The 22,741-nt window shown below is 44.8% G+C and overlaps 1 protein-coding gene across 1 annotated transcript in view; it reads left to right on the plus strand.

Moving 5' to 3' along the window:
• LOC310798719 (NLR family CARD domain-containing protein 3-like) overlaps positions 1-22,741 on the plus strand; it is a gene marked incomplete at both ends in the record, with an annotated part of 115,584 nt that overhangs the window by 44,235 nt on the left and 48,608 nt on the right. The gene's annotated exons all lie outside the window — the stretch shown is intronic.

Raw genomic sequence — 22,741 nt, forward strand, 5'->3', positions numbered from 1 at the left:
GATTTCAGAAAAGAAAGTGTCATTTGGCCTGTAGGGGGCGCTATTGTTTGCCTATGGGGGGCGCTACAGCAACGTATCTCCGCAACCGTAACTCGTAGAGACTCACGGATGGCGGCGTTGGACTCGGGGTGAAAAAGTAGTGGTACGAGGCCCGGGATCACCATCGCACCTTCCGTTTCCCATTTATTAGGGGTTCAAGCCCTGAAGGGGCTGAAACCCTATTGTTTTTCTAAATCCGAATATATTATTATTATTTTTCATCTGCCCCAACGCAAATTCCCGTGAGTTGGTAAATGGTAGAGACCTGACATTTGGCCCAATGAAAGATATTTTTGGCTGGTAGGTGCTCAAAAAAGATTTTTTGAATTGACCTGAAGGTGGCGCTATAATCGACGGTTTTACGTTAAAGGCCTTAACTTCCACGCCGTTGGTCCGATTTTCAAACTTTTTTTTTCCAGATGTTCAGGTGAACCTGCTCTACAAGTTTGCCAGAAGGACCCTCAATGTCCGCCTGGAAAGTTTTTGAGATATTTGGAAAAGTTTGGAAAACACATTTTTTGCATCTCCTCCTAGACCGTTGGACAGATTTCCACTAGAATCGACAGGAAGCATCTATGGAGCAAGCTCTACAATCCTGAATTTGGAATTTTTGAAATCTACTTTAGTTTCGGAGATATTGATCGTTAAAGTTGTGAGAGGGCGTGGCCTCACAGCTAAACTGTCATTACTTCATGACCGATTAAGGAATCTTCACGAAACTTGCAGGAGGTCTTCGGAGACCATCCCAGACCATGCGTGTCAAATCTGGTGCAATTCCACCAAAAGGGGGCGCTTTCGCAGCATTCAGTACCTGTACCTTCTAAATTGTTTGATTTTGAAGGGCGGCAGGAAGTGCGGATTCATTGTCATTATGGCCAGCCTTCCTTCTTGTATGACACTTGACACTTCTGAGCTGATTTCAGAAAAGAAAGTGTCATTTGGCCTGTAGGGGGCGCTATTGTTTGCCTATGGGGGGCGCTACAGCAACGTATCTCCGCAACCGTAACTCGTAGAGACTCACGGATGGCGGCGTTGGACTCGGGGTGAAAAAGTAGCGGTACGAGGCCCGGGATCACCATCGCACCTTCCGTTTCCCATTTATTAGGGGTTCAAGCCCTGAAGGGGCTGAAACCCTATTGTTTTTCTAAATCCGAATATATTACTATTATTTTTCATCTGCCCCAACGCAAATTCCCGTGAGTTGGTAAATGGTAGAGACCTGACATTTGGCCCAATGAAAGATATTGTTGGCTGGTAGGTGCTCAAAAAAGATTTTTTGAATTGGCCTGAAGGTGGCGCTATAATCAACGGTTTTACGTTAAAGGCCTTAACTTCCACGCCGTTGGTCCGATTTTCAAACTTTTTTTTTCCAGATGTTCAGGTGAACCTGCTCTACAAGTTTGCCAGAAGGACCCTCAATGTCCGCCTGGAAAGTTTTTGAGATATTTGGAAAAGTTTGGAAAACACATTTTTTGCATCTCCTCCTAGACCGTTGGACAGATTTCCACTAGAATCGACAGGAAGCATCTATGGAGCAAGCTCTACAATCCTGAATTTGGAATTTTTGAAATCTACTTTAGTTTCGGAGATATTGATCGTTAAAGTTGTGAGAGGGCGTGGCCTCACAGCTAAACTGTCATTACTTCATGACCGATTAAGGAATCTTCACGAAACTTGCAGGAGGTCTTCGGAGACCATCCCAGACCATGCGTGTCAAATCTGGTGCAATTCCACCAAAAGGGGGCGCTTTCGCAGCATTCAGTACCTGTACCTTCTAAATTGTTTGATTTTGAAGGGCGGCAGGAAGTGCGGATTCATTGTCATTATGGCCAGCCTTCCTTCTTGTATGACACTTGACACTTCTGAGCTGATTTCAGAAAAGAAAGTGTCATTTGGCCTGTAGGGGGCGCTATTGTTTGCCTATGGGGGGCGCTACAGCAACGTATCTCCGCAACCGTAACTCGTAGAGACTCACGGATGGCGGCGTTGGACTCGGGGTGAAAAAGTAGCGGTACGAGGCCCGGGATCACCATCGCACCTTCCGTTTCCCATTTATTAGGGGTTCAAGCCCTGAAGGGGCTGAAACCCTATTGTTTTTCTAAATCCGAATATATTATTATTATTTTTCATCTGCCCCAACGCAAATTCCCGTGAGTTGGTAAATGGTAGAGACCTGACATTTGGCCCAATGAAAGATATTTTTGGCTGGTAGGTGCTCAAAAAAGATTTTTTGAATTGACCTGAAGGTGGCGCTATAATCGACGGTTTTACGTTAAAGGCCTTAACTTCCACGCCGTTGGTCCGATTTTCAAACTTTTTTTTTCCAGATGTTCAGGTGAACCTGCTCTACAAGTTTGCCAGAAGGACCCTCAATGTCCGCCTGGAAAGTTTTTGAGATATTTGGAAAAGTTTGGAAAACACATTTTTTGCATCTCCTCCTAGACCGTTGGACCGATTTCCACTAGAATCGACAGGAAGCATCTATGGAGCAAGCTCTACAATCCTGAATTTGGAATTTTTGAAATCTACTTTAGTTTCGGAGATATTGATCGTTAAAGTTGTGAGAGGGCGTGGCCTCACAGCTAAACTGTCATTACTTCATGACCGATTAAGGAATCTTCACGAAACTTGCAGGAGGTCTTCGGAGACCATCCCAGACCATGCGTGTCAAATTTGGTGCAATTCCACCAAAAGGGGGCGCTATAGCAGCATTCAGTACCTGTACCTTCTAAATTGTTTGATTTTGAAGGGCGGCAGGAAGTGCGGATTCATTGTCATTATGGCCAGCCTTCCTTCTTGTATGACACTTGACACTTCTGAGCTGATTTCAGAAAAGAAAGTGTCATTTGGCCTGTAGGGGGCGCTATTGTTTGCCTATGGGGGGCGCTACAGCAACGTATCTCCGCAACCGTAACTCGTAGAGACTCACGGATGGCGGCGTTGGACTCGGGGTGAAAAAGTAGCGGTACGAGGCCCGGGATCACCATCGCACCTTCCGTTTCCCATTTATTAGGGGTTCAAGCCCTGAAGGGGCTGAAACCCTATTGTTTTTCTAAATCCGAATATATTACTATTATTTTTCATCTGCCCCAACGCAAATTCCCGTGAGTTGGTAAATGGTAGAGACCTGACATTTGGCCCAATGAAAGATATTGTTGGCTGGTAGGTGCTCAAAAAAGATTTTTTGAATTGGCCTGAAGGTGGCGCTATAATCGACGGTTTTACGTTAAAGGCCTTAACTTCCACGCCGTTGGTCCGATTTTCAAACTTTTTTTTTCCAGATGTTCAGGTGAACCTGCTCTACAAGTTTGCCAGAAGGACCCTCAATGTCCGCCTGGAAAGTTTTTGAGATATTTGGAAAAGTTTGGAAAACACATTTTTTGCATCTCCTCCTAGACCGTTGGACAGATTTCCACTAGAATCGACAGGAAGCATCTATGGAGCAAGCTCTACAATCCTGAATTTGGAATTTTTGAAATCTACTTTAGTTTCGGAGATATTGATCGTTAAAGTTGTGAGAGGGCGTGGCCTCACAGCTAAACTGTCATTACTTCATGACCGATTAAGGAATCTTCACGAAACTTGCAGGAGGTCTTCGGAGACCATCCCAGACCATGCGTGTCAAATCTGGTGCAATTCCACCAAAAGGGGGCGCTTTCGCAGCATTCAGTACCTGTACCTTCTAAATTGTTTGATTTTGAAGGGCGGCAGGAAGTGCGGATTCATTGTCATTATGGCCAGCCTTCCTTCTTGTATGACACTTGACACTTCTGAGCTGATTTCAGAAAAGAAAGTGTCATTTGGCCTGTAGGGGGCGCTATTGTTTGCCTATGGGGGGCGCTACAGCAACGTATCTCTGCAACCGTAACTCGTAGAGACTCACGGATGGCGGCGTTGGACTCGGGGTGAAAAAGTAGCGGTACGAGGCCCGGGATCACCATCGCACCTTCCGTTTCCCATTTATTAGGGGTTCAAGCCCTGAAGGGGCTGAAACCCTATTGTTTTTCTAAATCCGAATATATTATTATTATTTTTCATCTGCCCCAACGCAAATTCCCGTGAGTTGGTAAATGGTAGAGACCTGACATTTGGCCCAATGAAAGATATTTTTGGCTGGTAGGTGCTCAAAAAAGAATTTTTGAATTGACCTCAAGGTGGCGCTATAATCGACGGTTTTACGTTAAAGGCCTTAACTTCCACGCCGTTGGTCCGATTTTCAAACTTTTTTTTTCCAGATGTTCAGGTGAACCTGCTCTACAAGTTTGCCAGAAGGACCCTCAATGTCCGCCTGGAAAGTTTTTGAGATATTTGGAAAAGTTTGGAAAACACATTTTTTGCATCTCCTCCTAGACCGTTGGACCGATTTCCACTAGAATCGACAGGAAGCATCTATGGAGCAAGCTCTACAATCCTGAATTTGGAATTTTTGAAATCTACTTTAGTTTCGGAGATATTGATCGTTAAAGTTGTGAGAGGGCGTGGCCTCACAGCTAAACTGTCATTACTTCATGACCGATTAAGGAATCTTCACGAAACTTGCAGGAGGTCTTCGGAGACCATCCCAGACCATGCGTGTCAAATTTGGTGCAATTCCACCAAAAGGGGGCGCTATAGCAGCATTCAGTACCTGTACCTTCTAAATTGTTTGATTTTGAAGGGCGGCAGGAAGTGCGGATTCATTGTCATTATGGCCAGCCTTCCTTCTTGTATGACACTTGACACTTCTGAGCTGATTTCAGAAAAGAAAGTGTCATTTGGCCTGTAGGGGGCGCTATTGTTTGCCTATGGGGGGCGCTACAGCAACGTATCTCCGCAACCGTAACTCGTAGAGACTCACGGATGGCGGCGTTGGACTCGGGGTGAAAAAGTAGCGGTACGAGGCCCGGGATCACCATCGCACCTTCCGTTTCCCATTTATTAGGGGTTCAAGCCCTGAAGGGGCTGAAACCCTATTGTTTTTCTAAATCCGAATATATTATTATTATTTTTCATCTGCCCCAACGCAAATTCCCGTGAGTTGGTAAATGGTAGAGACCTGACATTTGGCCCAATGAAAGATATTGTTGGCTGGTAGGTGCTCAAAAAAGATTTTTTGAATTGGCCTGAAGGTGGCGCTATAATCGACGGTTTTACGTTAAAGGCCTTAACTTCCACGCCGTTGGTCCGATTTTCAAACTTTTTTTTCCAGATGTTCAGGTGAACCTGCTCTACAAGTTTGCTATAAGGACCCTCAATGTCCGCCTGGAAAGTTTTTGAGATATTTGGAAAAGTTTGGAAAACACATTTTTTGCATCTCCTCCTAGACCGTTGGACCGATTTCCACTAGAATCGACAGGAAGCATCTATGGAGCAAGCTCTACAATCCTGAATTTGGAATTTTTGAAATCTACTTTAGTTTCGGAGATATTGATCGTTAAAGTTGTGAGAGGGCGTGGCCTCACAGCTAAACTGTCATTACTTCATGACCGATTAAGGAATCTTCACGAAACTTGCAGGAGGTCTTCGGAGACCATCCCAGACCATGCGTGTCAAATTTGGTGCAATTCCACCAAAAGGGGGCGCTATAGCAGCATTCAGTACCTGTACCTTCTAAATTGTTTGATTTTGAAGGGCGGCAGGAAGTGCGGATTCATTGTCATTATGGCCAGCCTTCCTTCTTGTATGACACTTGACACTTCTGAGCTGATTTCAGAAAAGAAAGTGTCATTTGGCCTGTAGGGGGCGCTATTGTTTGCCTATGGGGGGCGCTACAGCAACGTATCTCCGCAACCGTAACTCGTAGAGACTCACGGATGGCGGCGTTGGACTCGGGGTGAAAAAGTAGCGGTACGAGGCCCGGGATCACCATCGCACCTTCCGTTTCCCATTTATTAGGGGTTCAAGCCCTGAAGGGGCTGAAACCCTATTGTTTTTCTAAATCCGAATATATTATTATTATTTTTCATCTGCCCCAACGCAAATTCCCGTGAGTTGGTAAATGGTAGAGACCTGACATTTGGCCCAATGAAAGATATTGTTGGCTGGTAGGTGCTCAAAAAAGATTTTTTGAATTGGCCTGAAGGTGGCGCTATAATCAACGGTTTTACGTTAAAGGCCTTAACTTCCACGCCGTTGGTCCGATTTTCAAACTTTTTTTTTCCAGATGTTCAGGTGAACCTGCTCTACAAGTTTGCTATAAGGACCCTCAATGTCCGCCTGGAAAGTTTTTGAGATATTTGGAAAAGTTTGGAAAACACATTTTTTGCATCTCCTCCTAGACCGTTGGACCGATTTCCACTAGAATCGACAGGAAGCATCTATGGAGCAAGCTCTACAATCCTGAATTTGGAATTTTTGAAATCTACTTTAGTTTCGGAGATATTGATCGTTAAAGTTGTGAGAGGGCGTGGCCTCACAGCTAAACTGTCATTACTTCATGACCGATTAAGGAATCTTCACGAAACTTGCAGGAGGTCTTCGGAGACCATCCCAGACCATGCGTGTCAAATTTGGTGCAATTCCACCAAAAGGGGGCGCTTTCGCAGCATTCAGTACCTGTACCTTCTAAATTGTTTGATTTTGAAGGGCGGCAGGAAGTGCGGATTCATTGTCATTATGGCCAGCCTTCCTTCTTGTATGACACTTGACACTTCTGAGCTGATTTCAGAAAAGAAAGTGTCATTTGGCCTGTAGGGGGCGCTATTGTTTGCCTATGGGGGGCACTACAGCAACATATCTCCGCAACCGTAACTCGTAGAGACTCACGGATGGCGGCGTTGGACTCGGGGTGAAAAAGTAGCGGTACGAGGCCCAGGATCACCATCGCACCTTCCGTTTCCCATTTATTAGGGGTTCAAGCCCTGAAGGGGCTGAAACCCTATTGTTTTTCTAAATCCGAATATATTATTATTATTTTTCATCTGCCCCAACGCAAATTCCCGTGAGTTGGTAAATGGTAGAGACCTGACATTTGGCCCAATGAAAGATATTTTTGGCTGGTAGGTGCTCAAAAAAGATTTTTTGAATTGACCTGAAGGTGGCGCTATAATCGACGGTTTTACGTTAAAGGCCTTAACTTCCACGCCGTTGGTCCGATTTTCAAACTTTTTTTTTCCAGATGTTCAGGTGAACCTGCTCTACAAGTTTGCCATAAGGACCCTCAATGTCCGCCTGGAAAGTTTTTGAGATATTTGGAAAAGTTTGGAAAACACATTTTTTGCATCTCCTCCTAGACCGTTGGACCGATTTCCACTAGAATCGACAGGAAGCATCTATGGAGCAAGCTCTACAATCCTGAATTTGGAATTTTTGAAATCTACTTTAGTTTCGGAGATATTGATCGTTAAAGTTGTGAGAGGGCATGGCCTCACAGCTAAACTGTCATTACTTCATGACCGATTAAGGAATCTTCACGAAACTTGCAGGAGGTCTTCGGAGACCATCCCAGACCATGCGTGTCAAATTTGGTGCAATTCCACCAAAAGGGGGCGCTTTCGCAGCATTCAGTACCTGTACCTTCTAAATTGTTTGATTTTGAAGGGCGGCAGGAAGTGCGGATTCATTGTCATTATGGCCAGCCTTCCTTCTTGTATGACACTTGACACTTCTGAGCTGATTTCAGAAAAGAAAGTGTCATTTGGCCTGTAGGGGGCGCTATTGTTTGCCTATGGGGGGCACTACAGCAACGTATCTCCGCAACCGTAACTCGTAGAGACTCACGGATGGCGGCGTTGGACTCGGGGTGAAAAAGTAGCGGTACGAGGCCCGGGATCACCATCGCACCTTCCGTTTCCCATTTATTAGGGGTTCAAGCCCTGAAGGGGCTGAAACCCTATTGTTTTTCTAAATCCGAATATATTATTATTATTTTTCATCTGCCCCAACGCAAATTCCCGTGAGTTGGTAAATGGTAGAGACCTGACATTTGGCCCAATGAAAGATATTTTTGGCTGGTAGGTGCTCAAAAAAGATTTTTTGAATTGACCTGAAGGTGGCGCTATAATCGACGGTTTTACGTTAAAGGCCTTAACTTCCACGCCGTTGGTCCGATTTTCAAACTTTTTTTTTCCAGATGTTCAGGTGAACCTGCTCTACAAGTTTGCCATAAGGACCCTCAATGTCCGCCTGGAAAGTTTTTGAGATATTTGGAAAAGTTTGGAAAACACATTTTTTGCATCTCCTCCTAGACCGTTGGACCGATTTCCACTAGAATCGACAGGAAGCATCTATGGAGCAAGCTCTACAATCCTGAATTTGGAATTTTTGAAATCTACTTTAGTTTCGGAGATATTGATCGTTAAAGTTGTGAGAGGGCGTGGCCTCACAGCTAAACTGTCATTACTTCATGACCGATTAAGGAATCTTCACGAAACTTGCAGGAGGTCTTCGGAGACCATCCCAGACCATGCGTGTCAAATTTGGTGCAATTCCACCAAAAGGGGGCGCTTTCGCAGCATTCAGTACCTGTACCTTCTAAATTGTTTGATTTTGAAGGGCGGCAGGAAGTGCGGATTCATTGTCATTATGGCCAGCCTTCCTTCTTGTATGACACTTGACACTTCTGAGCTGATTTCAGAAAAGAAAGTGTCATTTGGCCTGTAGGGGGCGCTATTGTTTGCCTATGGGGGGCACTACAGCAACGTATCTCCGCAACCGTAACTCGTAGAGACTCACGGATGGCGGCGTTGGACTCGGGGTGAAAAAGTAGCGGTACGAGGCCCGGGATCACCATCGCACCTTCCGTTTCCCATTTATTAGGGGTTCAAGCCCTGAAGGGGCTGAAACCCTATTGTTTTTCTAAATCCGAATATATTATTATTATTTTTCATCTACCCCAACGCAAATTCCCGTGAGTTGGTAAATGGTAGAGACCTGACATTTGGCCCAATGAAAGATATTTTTGGCTGGTAGGTGCTCAAAAAAGATTTTTTGAATTGACCTGAAGGTGGCGCTATAATCGACGGTTTTACGTTAAAGGCCTTAACTTCCACGCCGTTGGTCCGATTTTCAAACTTTTTTTTTCCAGATGTTCAGGTGAACCTGCTCTACAAGTTTGCCATAAGGAGCCTCAATGTCCGCCTGGAAAGTTTTTGAGATATTTGGAAAAGTTTGGAAAACACATTTTTTGCATCTCCTCCTAGACCGTTGGACCGATTTCCACTAGAATCGACAGGAAGCATCTATGGAGCAAGCTCTACAATCCTGAATTTGGAATTTTTGAAATCTACTTTAGTTTCGGAGATATTGATCGTTAAAGTTGTGAGAGGGCGTGGCCTCACAGCTAAACTGTCATTACTTCATGACCGATTAAGGAATCTTCACGAAACTTGCAGGAGGTCTTCGGAGACCATCCCAGACCATGCGTGTCAAATTTGGTGCAATTCCACCAAAAGGGGGCGCTATAGCAGCATTCAGTACCTGTACCTTCTAAATTGTTTGATTTTGAAGGGCGGCAGGAAGTGCGGATTCATTGTCATTATGGCCAGCCTTCCTTCTTGTATGACACTTGACACTTCTGAGCTGATTTCAGAAAAGAAAGTGTCATTTGGCCTGTAGGGGGCGCTATTGTTTGCCTATGGGGGGCGCTACAGCAACGTATCTCCGCAACCGTAACTCGTAGAGACTCACGGATGGCGGCGTTGGACTCGGGGTGAAAAAGTAGCGGTACGAGGCCCGGGATCACCATCGCACCTTCCGTTTCCCATTTATTAGGGGTTCAAGCCCTGAAGGGGCTGAAACCCTATTGTTTTTCTAAATCCGAATATATTATTATTATTGTTCATCTGCCCCGACGCAAATTCCCGTGAGTTGGTAAATGGTAGAGACCTGACATTTGGCCCAATGACAGATATTGTTGGCAGGTAGCTGCTCAAAAAAGATTTTTCGAATCGGCCTGAAGGTGGCGCTATAATCGATGGTTTTACGTTAAAGGCCTTAACTTCCACGCCGTTGGTCCGATTTTCAAACTTTTTTTTTCCAGATGTTCAGGTGGACCTGCTCTACAAATTTGCCATAAGGACCCTCAATGTCCGCCTGAAAAGTTTTTGAGATATTTGGAAAAGTTTGGAAAACACATTTTTTGCATCTCCTCCTAGACCGTTTGACCGATTTGCACTAGAATCTCCAGGAAGCATCTTTGGAGCAAGCTCTACAACTGTGCTTTTTGCATTTTTGAAAATCTACTTTAGTTTCGGAGATATTGATCGTTAAAGTTGAGAGGGGCGTGGCCTCACAGCTAAATTGTCATTACTTCATGACCGATTAAGGAATCTTCACAAAACTTGCAGGAGGTCTTCGGAGACCATCCCAGACCATGCGTGTCAAATTTGGTGCAATTCCACCAAAAGGGGGCGCTATAGCAGCATTCAGTACCTGTACCTTCTAAATTGTTTGATTTTGAAGGGCGGCAGGAAGTGCGGATTCATTGTCATTATGGCCAGCCTTCCTTCTTGTATGACACTTGACACTTCTGAGCTGATTTCAGAAAAGAAAGTGTCATTTGGCCTGTAGGGGGCGCTATTGTTTGCCTATGGGGGGCGCTACAGCAACGTATCTCCGCAACCGTAACTCGTAGAGACTCACGGATGGCGGCGTTGGACTCGGGGTGAAAAAGTAGCGGTACGAGGCCCGGGATCACCATCGCACCTTCCGTTTCCCATTTATTAGGGGTTCAAGCTCTGAAGGGGCTGAAACCCTATTGTTTTTCTAAATCCGAATATATTATTATTATTTTTCATCTGCCCCAACGCAAATTCCCGTGAGTTGGTAAATGGTAGAGACCTGACATTTGGCCCAATGAAAGATATTGTTGGCTGGTAGGTGCTCAAAAAAGATTTTTTGAATTGGCCTGAAGGTGGCGCTATAATCGACGGTTTTACGTTAAAGGCCTTAACTTCCACGCCGTTGGTCCGATTTTCAAACTTTTTTTTTCCAGATGTTCAGGTGAACCTGCTCTACAAGTTTGCTATAAGGACCCTCAATGTCCGCCTGGAAAGTTTTTGAGATATTTGGAAAAGTTTGGAAAACACATTTTTTGCATCTCCTCCTAGACCGTTGGACCGATTTCCACTAGAATCGACAGGAAGCATCTATGGAGCAAGCTCTACAATCCTGAATTTGGAATTTTTGAAATCTACTTTAGTTTCGGAGATATTGATCATTAAAGTTGTGAGAGGGCGTGGCCTCACAGCTAAACTGTCATTACTTCATGACCGATTAAGGAATCTTCACGAAACTTGCAGGAGGTCTTCGGAGACCATCCCAGACCATGCGTGTCAATTTTGGTGCAATTCCACCAAAAGGGGGCGCTATAGCAGCATTCAGTACCTGTACCTTCTAAATTGTTTGATTTTGAAGGGCGGCAGGAAGTGCGGATTCATTGTCATTATGGCCAGCCTTCCTTCTTGTATGACACTTGACACTTCTGAGCTGATTTCAGAAAAGAAAGTGTCATTTGGCCTGTAGGGGCGCTATTGTTTGCCTATGGGGGGCGCTACAGCAACGTATCTCCGCAACCGTAACTCGTAGAGACTCACGGATGGCGGCGTTGGACTCGGGGTGAAAAAGTAGCGGTACGAGGCCCGGGATCACCATCGCACCTTCCGTTTCCCATTTATTAGGGGTTCAAGCCCTGAAGGGGCTGAAACCCTATTGTTTTTCTAAATCCGAATATATTATTATTATTTTTCATCTGCCCCAACGCAAATTCCCGTGAGTTGGTAAATGGTAGAGACCTGACATTTGGCCCAATGAAAGATATTGTTGGCTGGTAGGTGCTCAAAAAAGATTTTTTGAATTGGCCTGAAGGTGGCGCTATAATCGACGGTTTTACGTTAAAGGCCTTAACTTCCACGCCGTTGGTCCGATTTTCAAACTTTTTTTTTCCAGATGTTCAGGTGAACCTGCTCTACAAGTTTGCTATAAGGACCCTCAATGTCCGCCTGGAAAGTTTTTGAGATATTTGGAAAAGTTTGGAAAACACATTTTTTGCATCTCCTCCTAGACCGTTGGACCGATTTCCACTAGAATCGACAGGAAGCATCTATGGAGCAAGCTCTACAATCCTGAATTTGGAATTTTTGAAATCTACTTTAGTTTCGGAGATATTGATCGTTAAAGTTGTGAGAGGGCGTGGCCTCACAGCTAAACTGTCATTACTTCATGACCGATTAAGGAATCTTCACGAAACTTGCAGGAGGTCTTCGGAGACCATCCCAGACCATGCGTGTCAAATTTGGTGCAATTCCACCAAAAGGGGGCGCTTTCGCAGCATTCAGTACCTGTACCTTCTAAATTGTTTGATTTTGAAGGGCGGCAGGAAGTGCGGATTCATTGTCATTATGGCCAGCCTTCCTTCTTGTATGACACTTGACACTTCTGAGCTGATTTCAGAAAAGAAAGTGTCATTTGGCCTGTAGGGGGCGCTATTGTTTGCCTATGGGGGGCACTACAGCAACGTATCTCCGCAACCGTAACTCGTAGAGACTCACGGATGGCGGCGTTGGACTCGGGGTGAAAAAGTAGCGGTACGAGGCCCGGGATCACCATCGCACCTTCCGTTTCCCATTTATTAGGGGTTCAAGCCCTGAAGGGGCTGAAACCCTATTGTTTTTCTAAATCCGAATATATTATTATTATTTTTCATCTACCCCAACGCAAATTCCCGTGAGTTGGTAAATGGTAGAGACCTGACATTTGGCCCAATGAAAGATATTTTTGGCTGGTAGGTGCTCAAAAAAGATTTTTTGAATTGACCTGAAGGTGGCGCTATAATCGACGGTTTTACGTTAAAGGCCTTAACTTCCACGCCGTTGGTCCGATTTTCAAACTTTTTTTTTCCAGATGTTCAGGTGAACCTGCTCTACAAGTTTGCCATAAGGAGCCTCAATGTCCGCCTGGAAAGTTTTTGAGATATTTGGAAAAGTTTGGAAAACACATTTTTTGCATCTCCTCCTAGACCGTTGGACCGATTTCCACTAGAATCGACAGGAAGCATCTATGGAGCAAGCTCTACAATCCTGAATTTGGAATTTTTGAAATCTACTTTAGTTTCGGAGATATTGATCGTTAAAGTTGTGAGAGGGCGTGGCCTCACAGCTAAACTGTCATTACTTCATGACCGATTAAGGAATCTTCACGAAACTTGCAGGAGGTCTTCGGAGACCATCCCAGACCATGCGTGTCAAATTTGGTGCAATTCCACCAAAAGGGGGCGCTATAGCAGCATTCAGTACCTGTACCTTCTAAATTGTTTGATTTTGAAGGGCGGCAGGAAGTGCGGATTCATTGTCATTATGGCCAGCCTTCCTTCTTGTATGACACTTGACACTTCTGAGCTGATTTCAGAAAAGAAAGTGTCATTTGGCCTGTAGGGGGCGCTATTGTTTGCCTATGGGGGGCGCTACAGCAACGTATCTCCGCAACCGTAACTCGTAGAGACTCACGGATGGCGGCGTTGGACTCGGGGTGAAAAAGTAGCGGTACGAGGCCCGGGATCACCATCGCACCTTCCGTTTCCCATTTATTAGGGGTTCAAGCCCTGAAGGGGCTGAAACCCTATTGTTTTTCTAAATCCGAATATATTATTATTATTGTTCATCTGCCCCGACGCAAATTCCCGTGAGTTGGTAAATGGTAGAGACCTGACATTTGGCCCAATGACAGATATTGTTGGCAGGTAGCTGCTCAAAAAAGATTTTTCGAATCGGCCTGAAGGTGGCGCTATAATCGATGGTTTTACGTTAAAGGCCTTAACTTCCACGCCGTTGGTCCGATTTTCAAACTTTTTTTTTCCAGATGTTCAGGTGGACCTGCTCTACAAATTTGCCATAAGGACCCTCAATGTCCGCCTGAAAAGTTTTTGAGATATTTGGAAAAGTTTGGAAAACACATTTTTTGCATCTCCTCCTAGACCGTTTGACCGATTTGCACTAGAATCTCCAGGAAGCATCTTTGGAGCAAGCTCTACAACTGTGCTTTTTGCATTTTTGAAAATCTACTTTAGTTTCGGAGATATTGATCGTTAAAGTTGAGAGGGGCGTGGCCTCACAGCTAAATTGTCATTACTTCATGACCGATTAAGGAATCTTCACAAAACTTGCAGGAGGTCTTCGGAGACCATCCCAGACCATGCGTGTCAAATTTGGTGCAATTCCACCAAAAGGGGGCGCTATAGCAGCATTCAGTACCTGTACCTTCTAAATTGTTTGATTTTGAAGGGCGGCAGGAAGTGCGGATTCATTGTCATTATGGCCAGCCTTCCTTCTTGTATGACACTTGACACTTCTGAGCTGATTTCAGAAAAGAAAGTGTCATTTGGCCTGTAGGGGGCGCTATTGTTTGCCTATGGGGGGCGCTACAGCAACGTATCTCCGCAACCGTAACTCGTAGAGACTCACGGATGGCGGCGTTGGACTCGGGGTGAAAAAGTAGCGGTACGAGGCCCGGGATCACCATCGCACCTTCCGTTTCCCATTTATTAGGGGTTCAAGCTCTGAAGGGGCTGAAACCCTATTGTTTTTCTAAATCCGAATATATTATTATTATTTTTCATCTGCCCCAACGCAAATTCCCGTGAGTTGGTAAATGGTAGAGACCTGACATTTGGCCCAATGAAAGATATTGTTGGCTGGTAGGTGCTCAAAAAAGATTTTTTGAATTGGCCTGAAGGTGGCGCTATAATCGACGGTTTTACGTTAAAGGCCTTAACTTCCACGCCGTTGGTCCGATTTTCAAACTTTTTTTTTCCAGATGTTCAGGTGAACCTGCTCTACAAGTTTGCTATAAGGACCCTCAATGTCCGCCTGGAAAGTTTTTGAGATATTTGGAAAAGTTTGGAAAACACATTTTTTGCATCTCCTCCTAGACCGTTGGACCGATTTCCACTAGAATCGACAGGAAGCATCTATGGAGCAAGCTCTACAATCCTGAATTTGGAATTTTTGAAATCTACTTTAGTTTCGGAGATATTGATCATTAAAGTTGTGAGAGGGCGTGGCCTCACAGCTAAACTGTCATTACTTCATGACCGATTAAGGAATCTTCACGAAACTTGCAGGAGGTCTTCGGAGACCATCCCAGACCATGCGTGTCAATTTTGGTGCAATTCCACCAAAAGGGGGCGCTATAGCAGCATTCAGTACCTGTACCTTCTAAATTGTTTGATTTTGAAGGGCGGCAGGAAGTGCGGATTCATTGTCATTATGGCCAGCCTTCCTTCTTGTATGACACTTGACACTTCTGAGCTGATTTCAGAAAAGAAAGTGTCATTTGGCCTGTAGGGGCGCTATTGTTTGCCTATGGGGGGCGCTACAGCAACGTATCTCCGCAACCGTAACTCGTAGAGACTCACGGATGGCGGCGTTGGACTCGGGGTGAAAAAGTAGCGGTACGAGGCCCGGGATCACCATCGCACCTTCCGTTTCCCATTTATTAGGGGTTCAAGCCCTGAAGGGGCTGAAACCCTATTGTTTTTCTAAATCCGAATATATTATTATTATTTTTCATCTGCCCCAACGCAAATTCCCGTGAGTTGGTAAATGGTAGAGACCTGACATTTGGCCCAATGAAAGATATTGTTGGCTGGTAGGTGCTCAAAAAAGATTTTTTGAATTGGCCTGAAGGTGGCGCTATAATCGACGGTTTTACGTTAAAGGCCTTAACTTCCACGCCGTTGGTCCGATTTTCAAACTTTTTTTTTCCAGATGTTCAGGTGAACCTGCTCTACAAGTTTGCTATAAGGACCCTCAATGTCCGCCTGGAAAGTTTTTGAGATATTTGGAAAAGTTTGGAAAACACATTTTTTGCATCTCCTCCTAGACCGTTGGACCGATTTCCACTAGAATCGACAGGAAGCATCTATGGAGCAAGCTCTACAATCCTGAATTTGGAATTTTTGAAATCTACTTTAGTTTCGGAGATATTGATCGTTAAAGTTGTGAGAGGGCGTGGCCTCACAGCTAAACTGTCATTACTTCATGACCGATTAAGGAATCTTCACGAAACTTGCAGGAGGTCTTCGGAGACCATCCCAGACCATGCGTGTCAAATTTGGTGCAATTCCACCAAAAGGGGGCGCTATAGCAGCATTCAGTACCTGTACCTTCTAAATTGTTTGATTTTGAAGGGCGGCAGGAAGTGCGGATTCATTGTCATTATGGCCAGCCTTCCTTCTTGTATGACACTTGACACTTCTGAGCTGATTTCAGAAAAGAAAGTGTCATTTGGCCTGTAGGGGGCGCTATTGTTTGCCTATGGGGGGCGCTACAGCAACGTATCTCCGCAACCGTAACTCGTAGAGACTCACGGATGGCGGCGTTGGACTCGGGGTGAAAAAGTAGCGGTACGAGGCCCGGGATCACCATCGCACCTTCCGTTTCCCATTTATTAGGGGTTCAAGCCCTGAAGGGGCTGAAACCCTATTGTTTTTCTAAATCCGAATATATTATTATTATTGTTCATCTGCCCCGACGCAAATTCCCGTGAGTTGGTAAATGGTAGAGACCTGACATTTGGCCCAATGACAGATATTGTTGGCAGGTAGCTGCTCAAAAAAGATTTTTCGAATCGGCCAGAAGGTGGCGCTATAATCGATGGTTTTACGTTAAAGGCCTTAACTTCCACGCCGTTGGTCCGATTTTCAAACTTTTTTTTTCGAGATGTTCAGGTGGACCTGCTCTACAAATTTGCCATAAGGACCCTCAATGTCCGCCTGGAAAGTTTTTGAGATATTTGGAAAAGTTTGGAAAACACATTTTTTGCATCTCCTCCTAGACCGTTTGACCGATTTGCACTAGAATCTCCAGGAAGCATCTTTGGAGCAAGCTCTACAACTGTGCTTTTTGCATTTTTGAAAATCTACTTTAGTTTCGGAGATATTGATCGTTAAAGTTGAGAGGGGCGTGGCCTCACAGCTAAATTGTCATTACTTCATGACCGATTAAGGAATCTTCACAAAACTTGCAGGAGGTCTTCGGAGACCATCCCAGACCATGCGTGTCAAATTTGGTGCAATTCCACCAAAAGGGGGCGCTATAGCAGCATTCAGTACCTGTACCTTCTAAATTGTTTGATTTTGAAGGGCGGCAGGAAGTGCGGATTCATTGTCATTATGGCCAGCCTTCCTTCTTGTATGACACTTGACACTTCTGAGCTGATTTCAGAAAAGAAAGTGTCATTTGGCCTGTAGGGGGCGCTATTGTTTGCCTATGGGGGGCGCTACAGCAACGTATCTCCGCAACCGTAACTCGTAGAGACTCACGGATGGCGGTGTTGGACTCGGGGTGAAAAAGTAGCGGTACGAGGCCCGGGATCACCATCGCACCTTCCGTTTCCCATTTATTAGGGGTTCAAGCCCTGAAGGGGCTGAAACCCTATTGTTTTTCTAAATCCGAATATATTACTATTATTTTTCATCTGCCCCAACGCAAATTCCCGTGAGTTGGTAAATGGTAGAGACCTGACATTTGGCCCAATGAAATATATTGTTGGCTGGTAGGTGCTCAAAAAAGATTTTTTGAATTGGCCTGAAGGTGGCGCTATAATCGACGGTTTTACGTTAAAGGCCTTAACTTCCACGCCGTTGGTCCGATTTTCAAACTTTTTTTTTCCAGATGTTCAGGTGAACCTGCTCTACAAGTTTGCCAGAAGGACCCTCAATGTCCGCCTGGAAAGTTTTTGAGATATTTGGAAAAGTTTGGAAAACACATTTTTTGCATCTCCTCCTAGACCGTTGGACAGATTTCCACTAGAATCGACAGGAAGCATCTATGGAGCAAGCTCTACAATCCTGAATTTGGAATTTTTGAAATCTACTTTAGTTTCGGAGATATTGATCGTTAAAGTTGTGAGAGGGCGTGGCCTCACAGCTAAACTGTCATTACTTCATGACCGATTAAGGAATCTTCACGAAACTTGCAGGAGGTCTTCGGAGACCATCCCAGACCATGCGTGTCAAATTTGGTGCAATTCCACCAAAAGGGGGGGCTATAGCAGCATTCAGTACCTGTACCTTCTAAATTGTTTGATTTTGAAGGGCGGCAGGAAGTGCGGATTCATTGTCATTATGGCCAGCCTTCCTTCTTGTATGACACTTGACACTTCTGAGCTGATTTCAGAAAAGAAAGTGTCATTTGGCCTGTAGGGGGCGCTATTGTTTGCCTATGGGGGGCGCTACAGCAACGTATCTCCGCAACCGTAACTCGTAGAGACTCACGGATGGCGGCGTTGGACTCGGGGTGAAAAAGTAGCGGTACGAGGCCCGGGATCACCATCGCACCTTCCGTTTCCCATTTATTAGGGGTTCAAGCCCTGAAGGGGCTGAAACCCTATTGTTTTTCTAAATCCGAATATATTATTATTATTTTTCATCTGCCCCAACGCAAATTCCCGTGAGTTGGTAAATGGTAGAGACCTGACATTTGGCCCAATGAAAGATATTTTTGGCTGGTAGGTGCTCAAAAAAGATTTTTTGAATTGACCTGAAGGTGGCGCTATAATCGACGGTTTTACGTTAAATGCCTTAACTTCCACGCCGTTGGTCCGATTTTCAAACTTTTTTTTTCCAGATGTTCAGGTGAACCTGCTCTACAAGTTTGCCATAAGGACCCTCAATGTCCACCTGGAAAGTTTTTGAGATATTTGGAAAAGTTTGGAAAACACATTTTTTGCATCTCCTCCTAGAACGTTGGACCGATTTCCACTAGAATCGACAGGAAGCATCTATGGAGCAAGCTCTACAATCCTGAATTTGGAATTTTTGAAATCTACTTTAGTTTCGGAGATATTGATCGTTAAAGTTGTGAGAGGGCGTGGCCTCACAGCTAAACTGTCATTACTTCATGACCGATTAAGGAATCTTCACGAAACTTGCAGGAGGTCTTCGGAGACCATCCCAGACCATGCGTGTCAAATTTGGTGCAATTCCACCAAAAGGGGGCGCTATAGCAGCATTCAGTACCTGTACCTTCTAAATTGTTTGATTTTGAAGGGCGGCAGGAAGTGCGGATTCATTGTCATTATGGCCAGCCTTCCTTCTTGTATGACACTTGACACTTCTGAGCTGATTTCAGAAAAGAAAGTGTCATTTGGCCTGTAGGGGGCGCTATTGTTTGCCTATGAGGGGCGCTACAGCAACGTATCTCCGCAACCGTAACTCGTAGAGACTCACGGATGGCGGCGTTGGACTCGGGGTGAAAAAGTAGCGGTACGAGGCCCGGGATCACCATCGCACCTTCCGTTTCCCATTTATTAGGGGTTCAAGCCCTGAAGGGGCTGAAACCCTATTGTTTTTCTAAATCCGAATATATTATTATTATTTTTCATCTGCCCCAACGCAAATTCCCGTGAGTTGGTAAATGGTAGAGACCTGACATTTGGCCCAATGAAAGATATTGTTGGCTGGTAGGTGCTCAAAAAAGATTTTTTGAATTGGCCTGAAGGTGGCGCTATAATCGACGGTTTTACGTTAAAGGCCTTAACTTCCACGCCGTTGGTCCGATTTTCAAACTTTTTTTTTCCAGATGTTCAGGTGAACCTGCTCTACAAGTTTGCTATAAGGACCCTCAATGTCCGCCTGGAAAGTTTTTGAGATATTTGGAAAAGTTTGGAAAACACATTTTTTGCATCTCCTCCTAGACCGTTGGACCGATTTCCACTAGAATCGACAGGAAGCATCTATGGAGCAAGCTCTACAATCCTGAATTTGGAATTTTTGAAATCTACTTTAGTTTCGGAGATATTGATCGTTAAAGTTGTGAGAGGGCGTGGCCTCACAGCTGAACTGTCATTACTTCATGACCGATTAAGGAATCTTCACGAAACTTGCAGGAGGTCTTCGGAGACCATCCCAGACCATGCGTGTCAAATTTGGTGCAATTCCACCAAAAGGGGGCGCTATAGCAGCATTCAGTACCTATACCTTCTAAATTGTTTGATTTTGAAGGGCGGCAGGAAGTGCGGATTCATTGTCATTATGGCCAGCCTTCCTTCTTGTATGACACTTGACACTTCTGAGCTGATTTCAGAAAAGAAAGTGTCATTTGGCCTGTAGGGGGCGCTATTGTTTGCCTATGGGGGGCGCTACAGCAACGTATCTCCGCAACCGTAACTCGTAGAGACTCACGGATGGCGGCGTTGGACTCGGGGTGAAAAAGTAGCGGTACGAGGCCCGGGATCACCATCGCACCTTCCGTTTCCCATTTATTAGGGGTTCAAGCCCTGAAGGGGCTGAAACCCTATTGTTTTTCTAAATCCGAATATATTATTATTATTTTTCATCTGCCCCAACGCAAATTCCCGTGAGTTGGTAAATGGTAGAGACCTGACATTTGGCCCAATGAAAGATATTGTTGGCTGGTAGGTGCTCAAAAAAGATTTTTTGAATTGGCCTGAAGGTGGCGCTATAATCGACGGTTTTACGTTAAAGGCCTTAACTTCCACGCCGTTGGTCCGATTTTCAAACTTTTTTTTTCCAGATGTTCAGGTGAACCTGCTCTACAAGTTTGCCACAAGGACCCTCAATGTCCGCCTGGAAAGTTTTTGAGATATTTGGAAAAGTTTGGAAAACACATTTTTTGCATCTCCTCCTAGACCGTTCGACCGATTTCCACTAGAATCGACAGGAAGCATCTATGGAGCAAGCTCTACAATCCTCAATTTGGAATTTTTGAAATCTACTTTAGTTTCCGAGATATTGATCGTTAAATTTGTGAGAGCGCGTGGCCTCACAGCTAAACTGTCATTACTTCATGACCGATTAAGGAATCTTCACGAAACTTGCAGGAGGTCTTCGGAGACCATCCCAGACCATGCGTGTCAAATTTGGTGCAATTCCACCAAAAGGGGGCGCTATAGCAGCATTCAGTACCTGTACCTTCTAAATTGTTTGATTTTGAAGGGCGGCAGGAAGTGCGGATTCATTGTCATTATGGCCAGCCTTCCTTCTTGTATGACACTTGACACTTCTGAGCTGATTTCAGAAAAGAAAGTGTCATTTGGCCTGTAGGGGGTGCTATTGTTTGCCTATGGGGGGCGCTACAGCAACGTATCTCCGCAACCGTAACTCGTAGAGACTCACGGATGGCGGCGTTGGACTCGGGGTGAAAAAGTAGTGGTACGAGGCCCGGGATCACCATCGCACCTTCCGTTTCCCATTTATTAGGGGTTCAAGCCCTGAAGGGGCTGAAACCCTATTGTTTTTCTAAATCCGAATATATTATTATTATTTTTCATCTGCCCCAACGCAAATTCCCGTGAGTTGGTAAATGGTAGAGACCTGACATTTGGCCCAATGAAAGATATTGTTGGCTGGTAGGTGCTCAAAAAAGATTTTTTGAATTGGCCTGAAGGTGGCGCTATAATCGACGGTTTTACGTTAAAGGCCTTAACTTCCACGCCGTTGGTCCGATTTTCAAACTTTTTTTTTCCAGATGTTCAGGTGAACCTGCTCTACAAGTTTGCCATAAGGACCCTCAATGTCCGCCTGGAAAGTTTTTGAGATATTTGGAAAAGTTTGGAAAACACATTTTTTGCATCTCCTCCTAGACCGTTGGACCGATTTCCACTAGAATCGACAGGAAGCATCTATGGAGCAAGCTCTACAATCCTGAATTTGGAATTTTTGAAATCTACTTTAGTTTCGGAGATATTGATCGTTAAAGTTGTGAGAGGGCGTGGCCTCACAGCTAAACTGTCATTACTTCATGACCGATTAAGGAATCTTCACGAAACTTGCAGGAGGTCTTCGGAGACCATCCCAGACCATGCGTGTCAAATTTGGTGCAATTCCACCAAAAGGGGGCGCTATAGCAGCATTCAGTACCTGTACCTCTAAATTGTTTGATTTTGAAGGGCGGCAGGAAGTGCGGATTCATTGTCATTATGGCCAGCCTTCCTTCTTGTATGACACTTGACACTTCTGAGCTGATTTCAGAAAAGAAAGTGTCATTTGGCCTGTAGGGGGCGCTATTGTTTGCCTATGCGGGGCGCTACAGCAACGTATCTCCGCAACCGTAACTCGTAGAGACTCACGGATGGCGGCGTTGGACTCGGGGTGAAAAAGTAGCTGTACGAGGCCCGGGATCACCATCGCACCTTCCGTTTCCCATTTATTAGGGGTTCAAGCCCTGAAGGGGCTGAAACCCTATTGTTTTTCTAAATCTGAATATATTATTATTATTTTTCATCTGCCCCAACGCAAATTCCCGTGAGTTGGTAAATGGTAGAGACCTGACATTTGGCCCAATGAAAGATATTGTTGGCTGGTAGGTGCTCAAAAAAGATTTTTTGAATTGACCTGAAGCTGGCGCTATAATCAACGGTTTTACGTTAAAGGCCTTAACTTCCACGCCGTTGGTCCGATTTTCAAACTTTTTTTTTCCAGATGTTCAGGTGAACCTGCTCTACAAGTTTGCCATAAGGACCCTCAATGTCCGCCTGGAAAGTTTTTGAGATATTTGGAAAAGTTTGGAAAACACATTTTTTGCATCTCCTCCTAGACCGTTGGACCGATTTCCACTAGAATCGACAGGAAGCATCTATGGAGCAAGCTCTACAATCCTGAATTTGGAATTTTTGAAATCTACTTTAGTTTCGGAGATATTGATCGTTAAATTTGTGAGAGGGCGTGGCCTCACAGCTAAACTGTCATTACTTCATGACCGATTAAGGAATCTTCACGAAACTTGCAGGAGGTCTTCGGAGACCATCCCAGACCATGCGTGTCAAA

This window comes from Poromitra crassiceps, assembly GCF_964638095.1.
Source record: "Poromitra crassiceps genome assembly, chromosome: 26".
Classification (NCBI taxonomy): Eukaryota; Metazoa; Chordata; class Actinopteri; order Beryciformes; family Melamphaidae; genus Poromitra; species Poromitra crassiceps.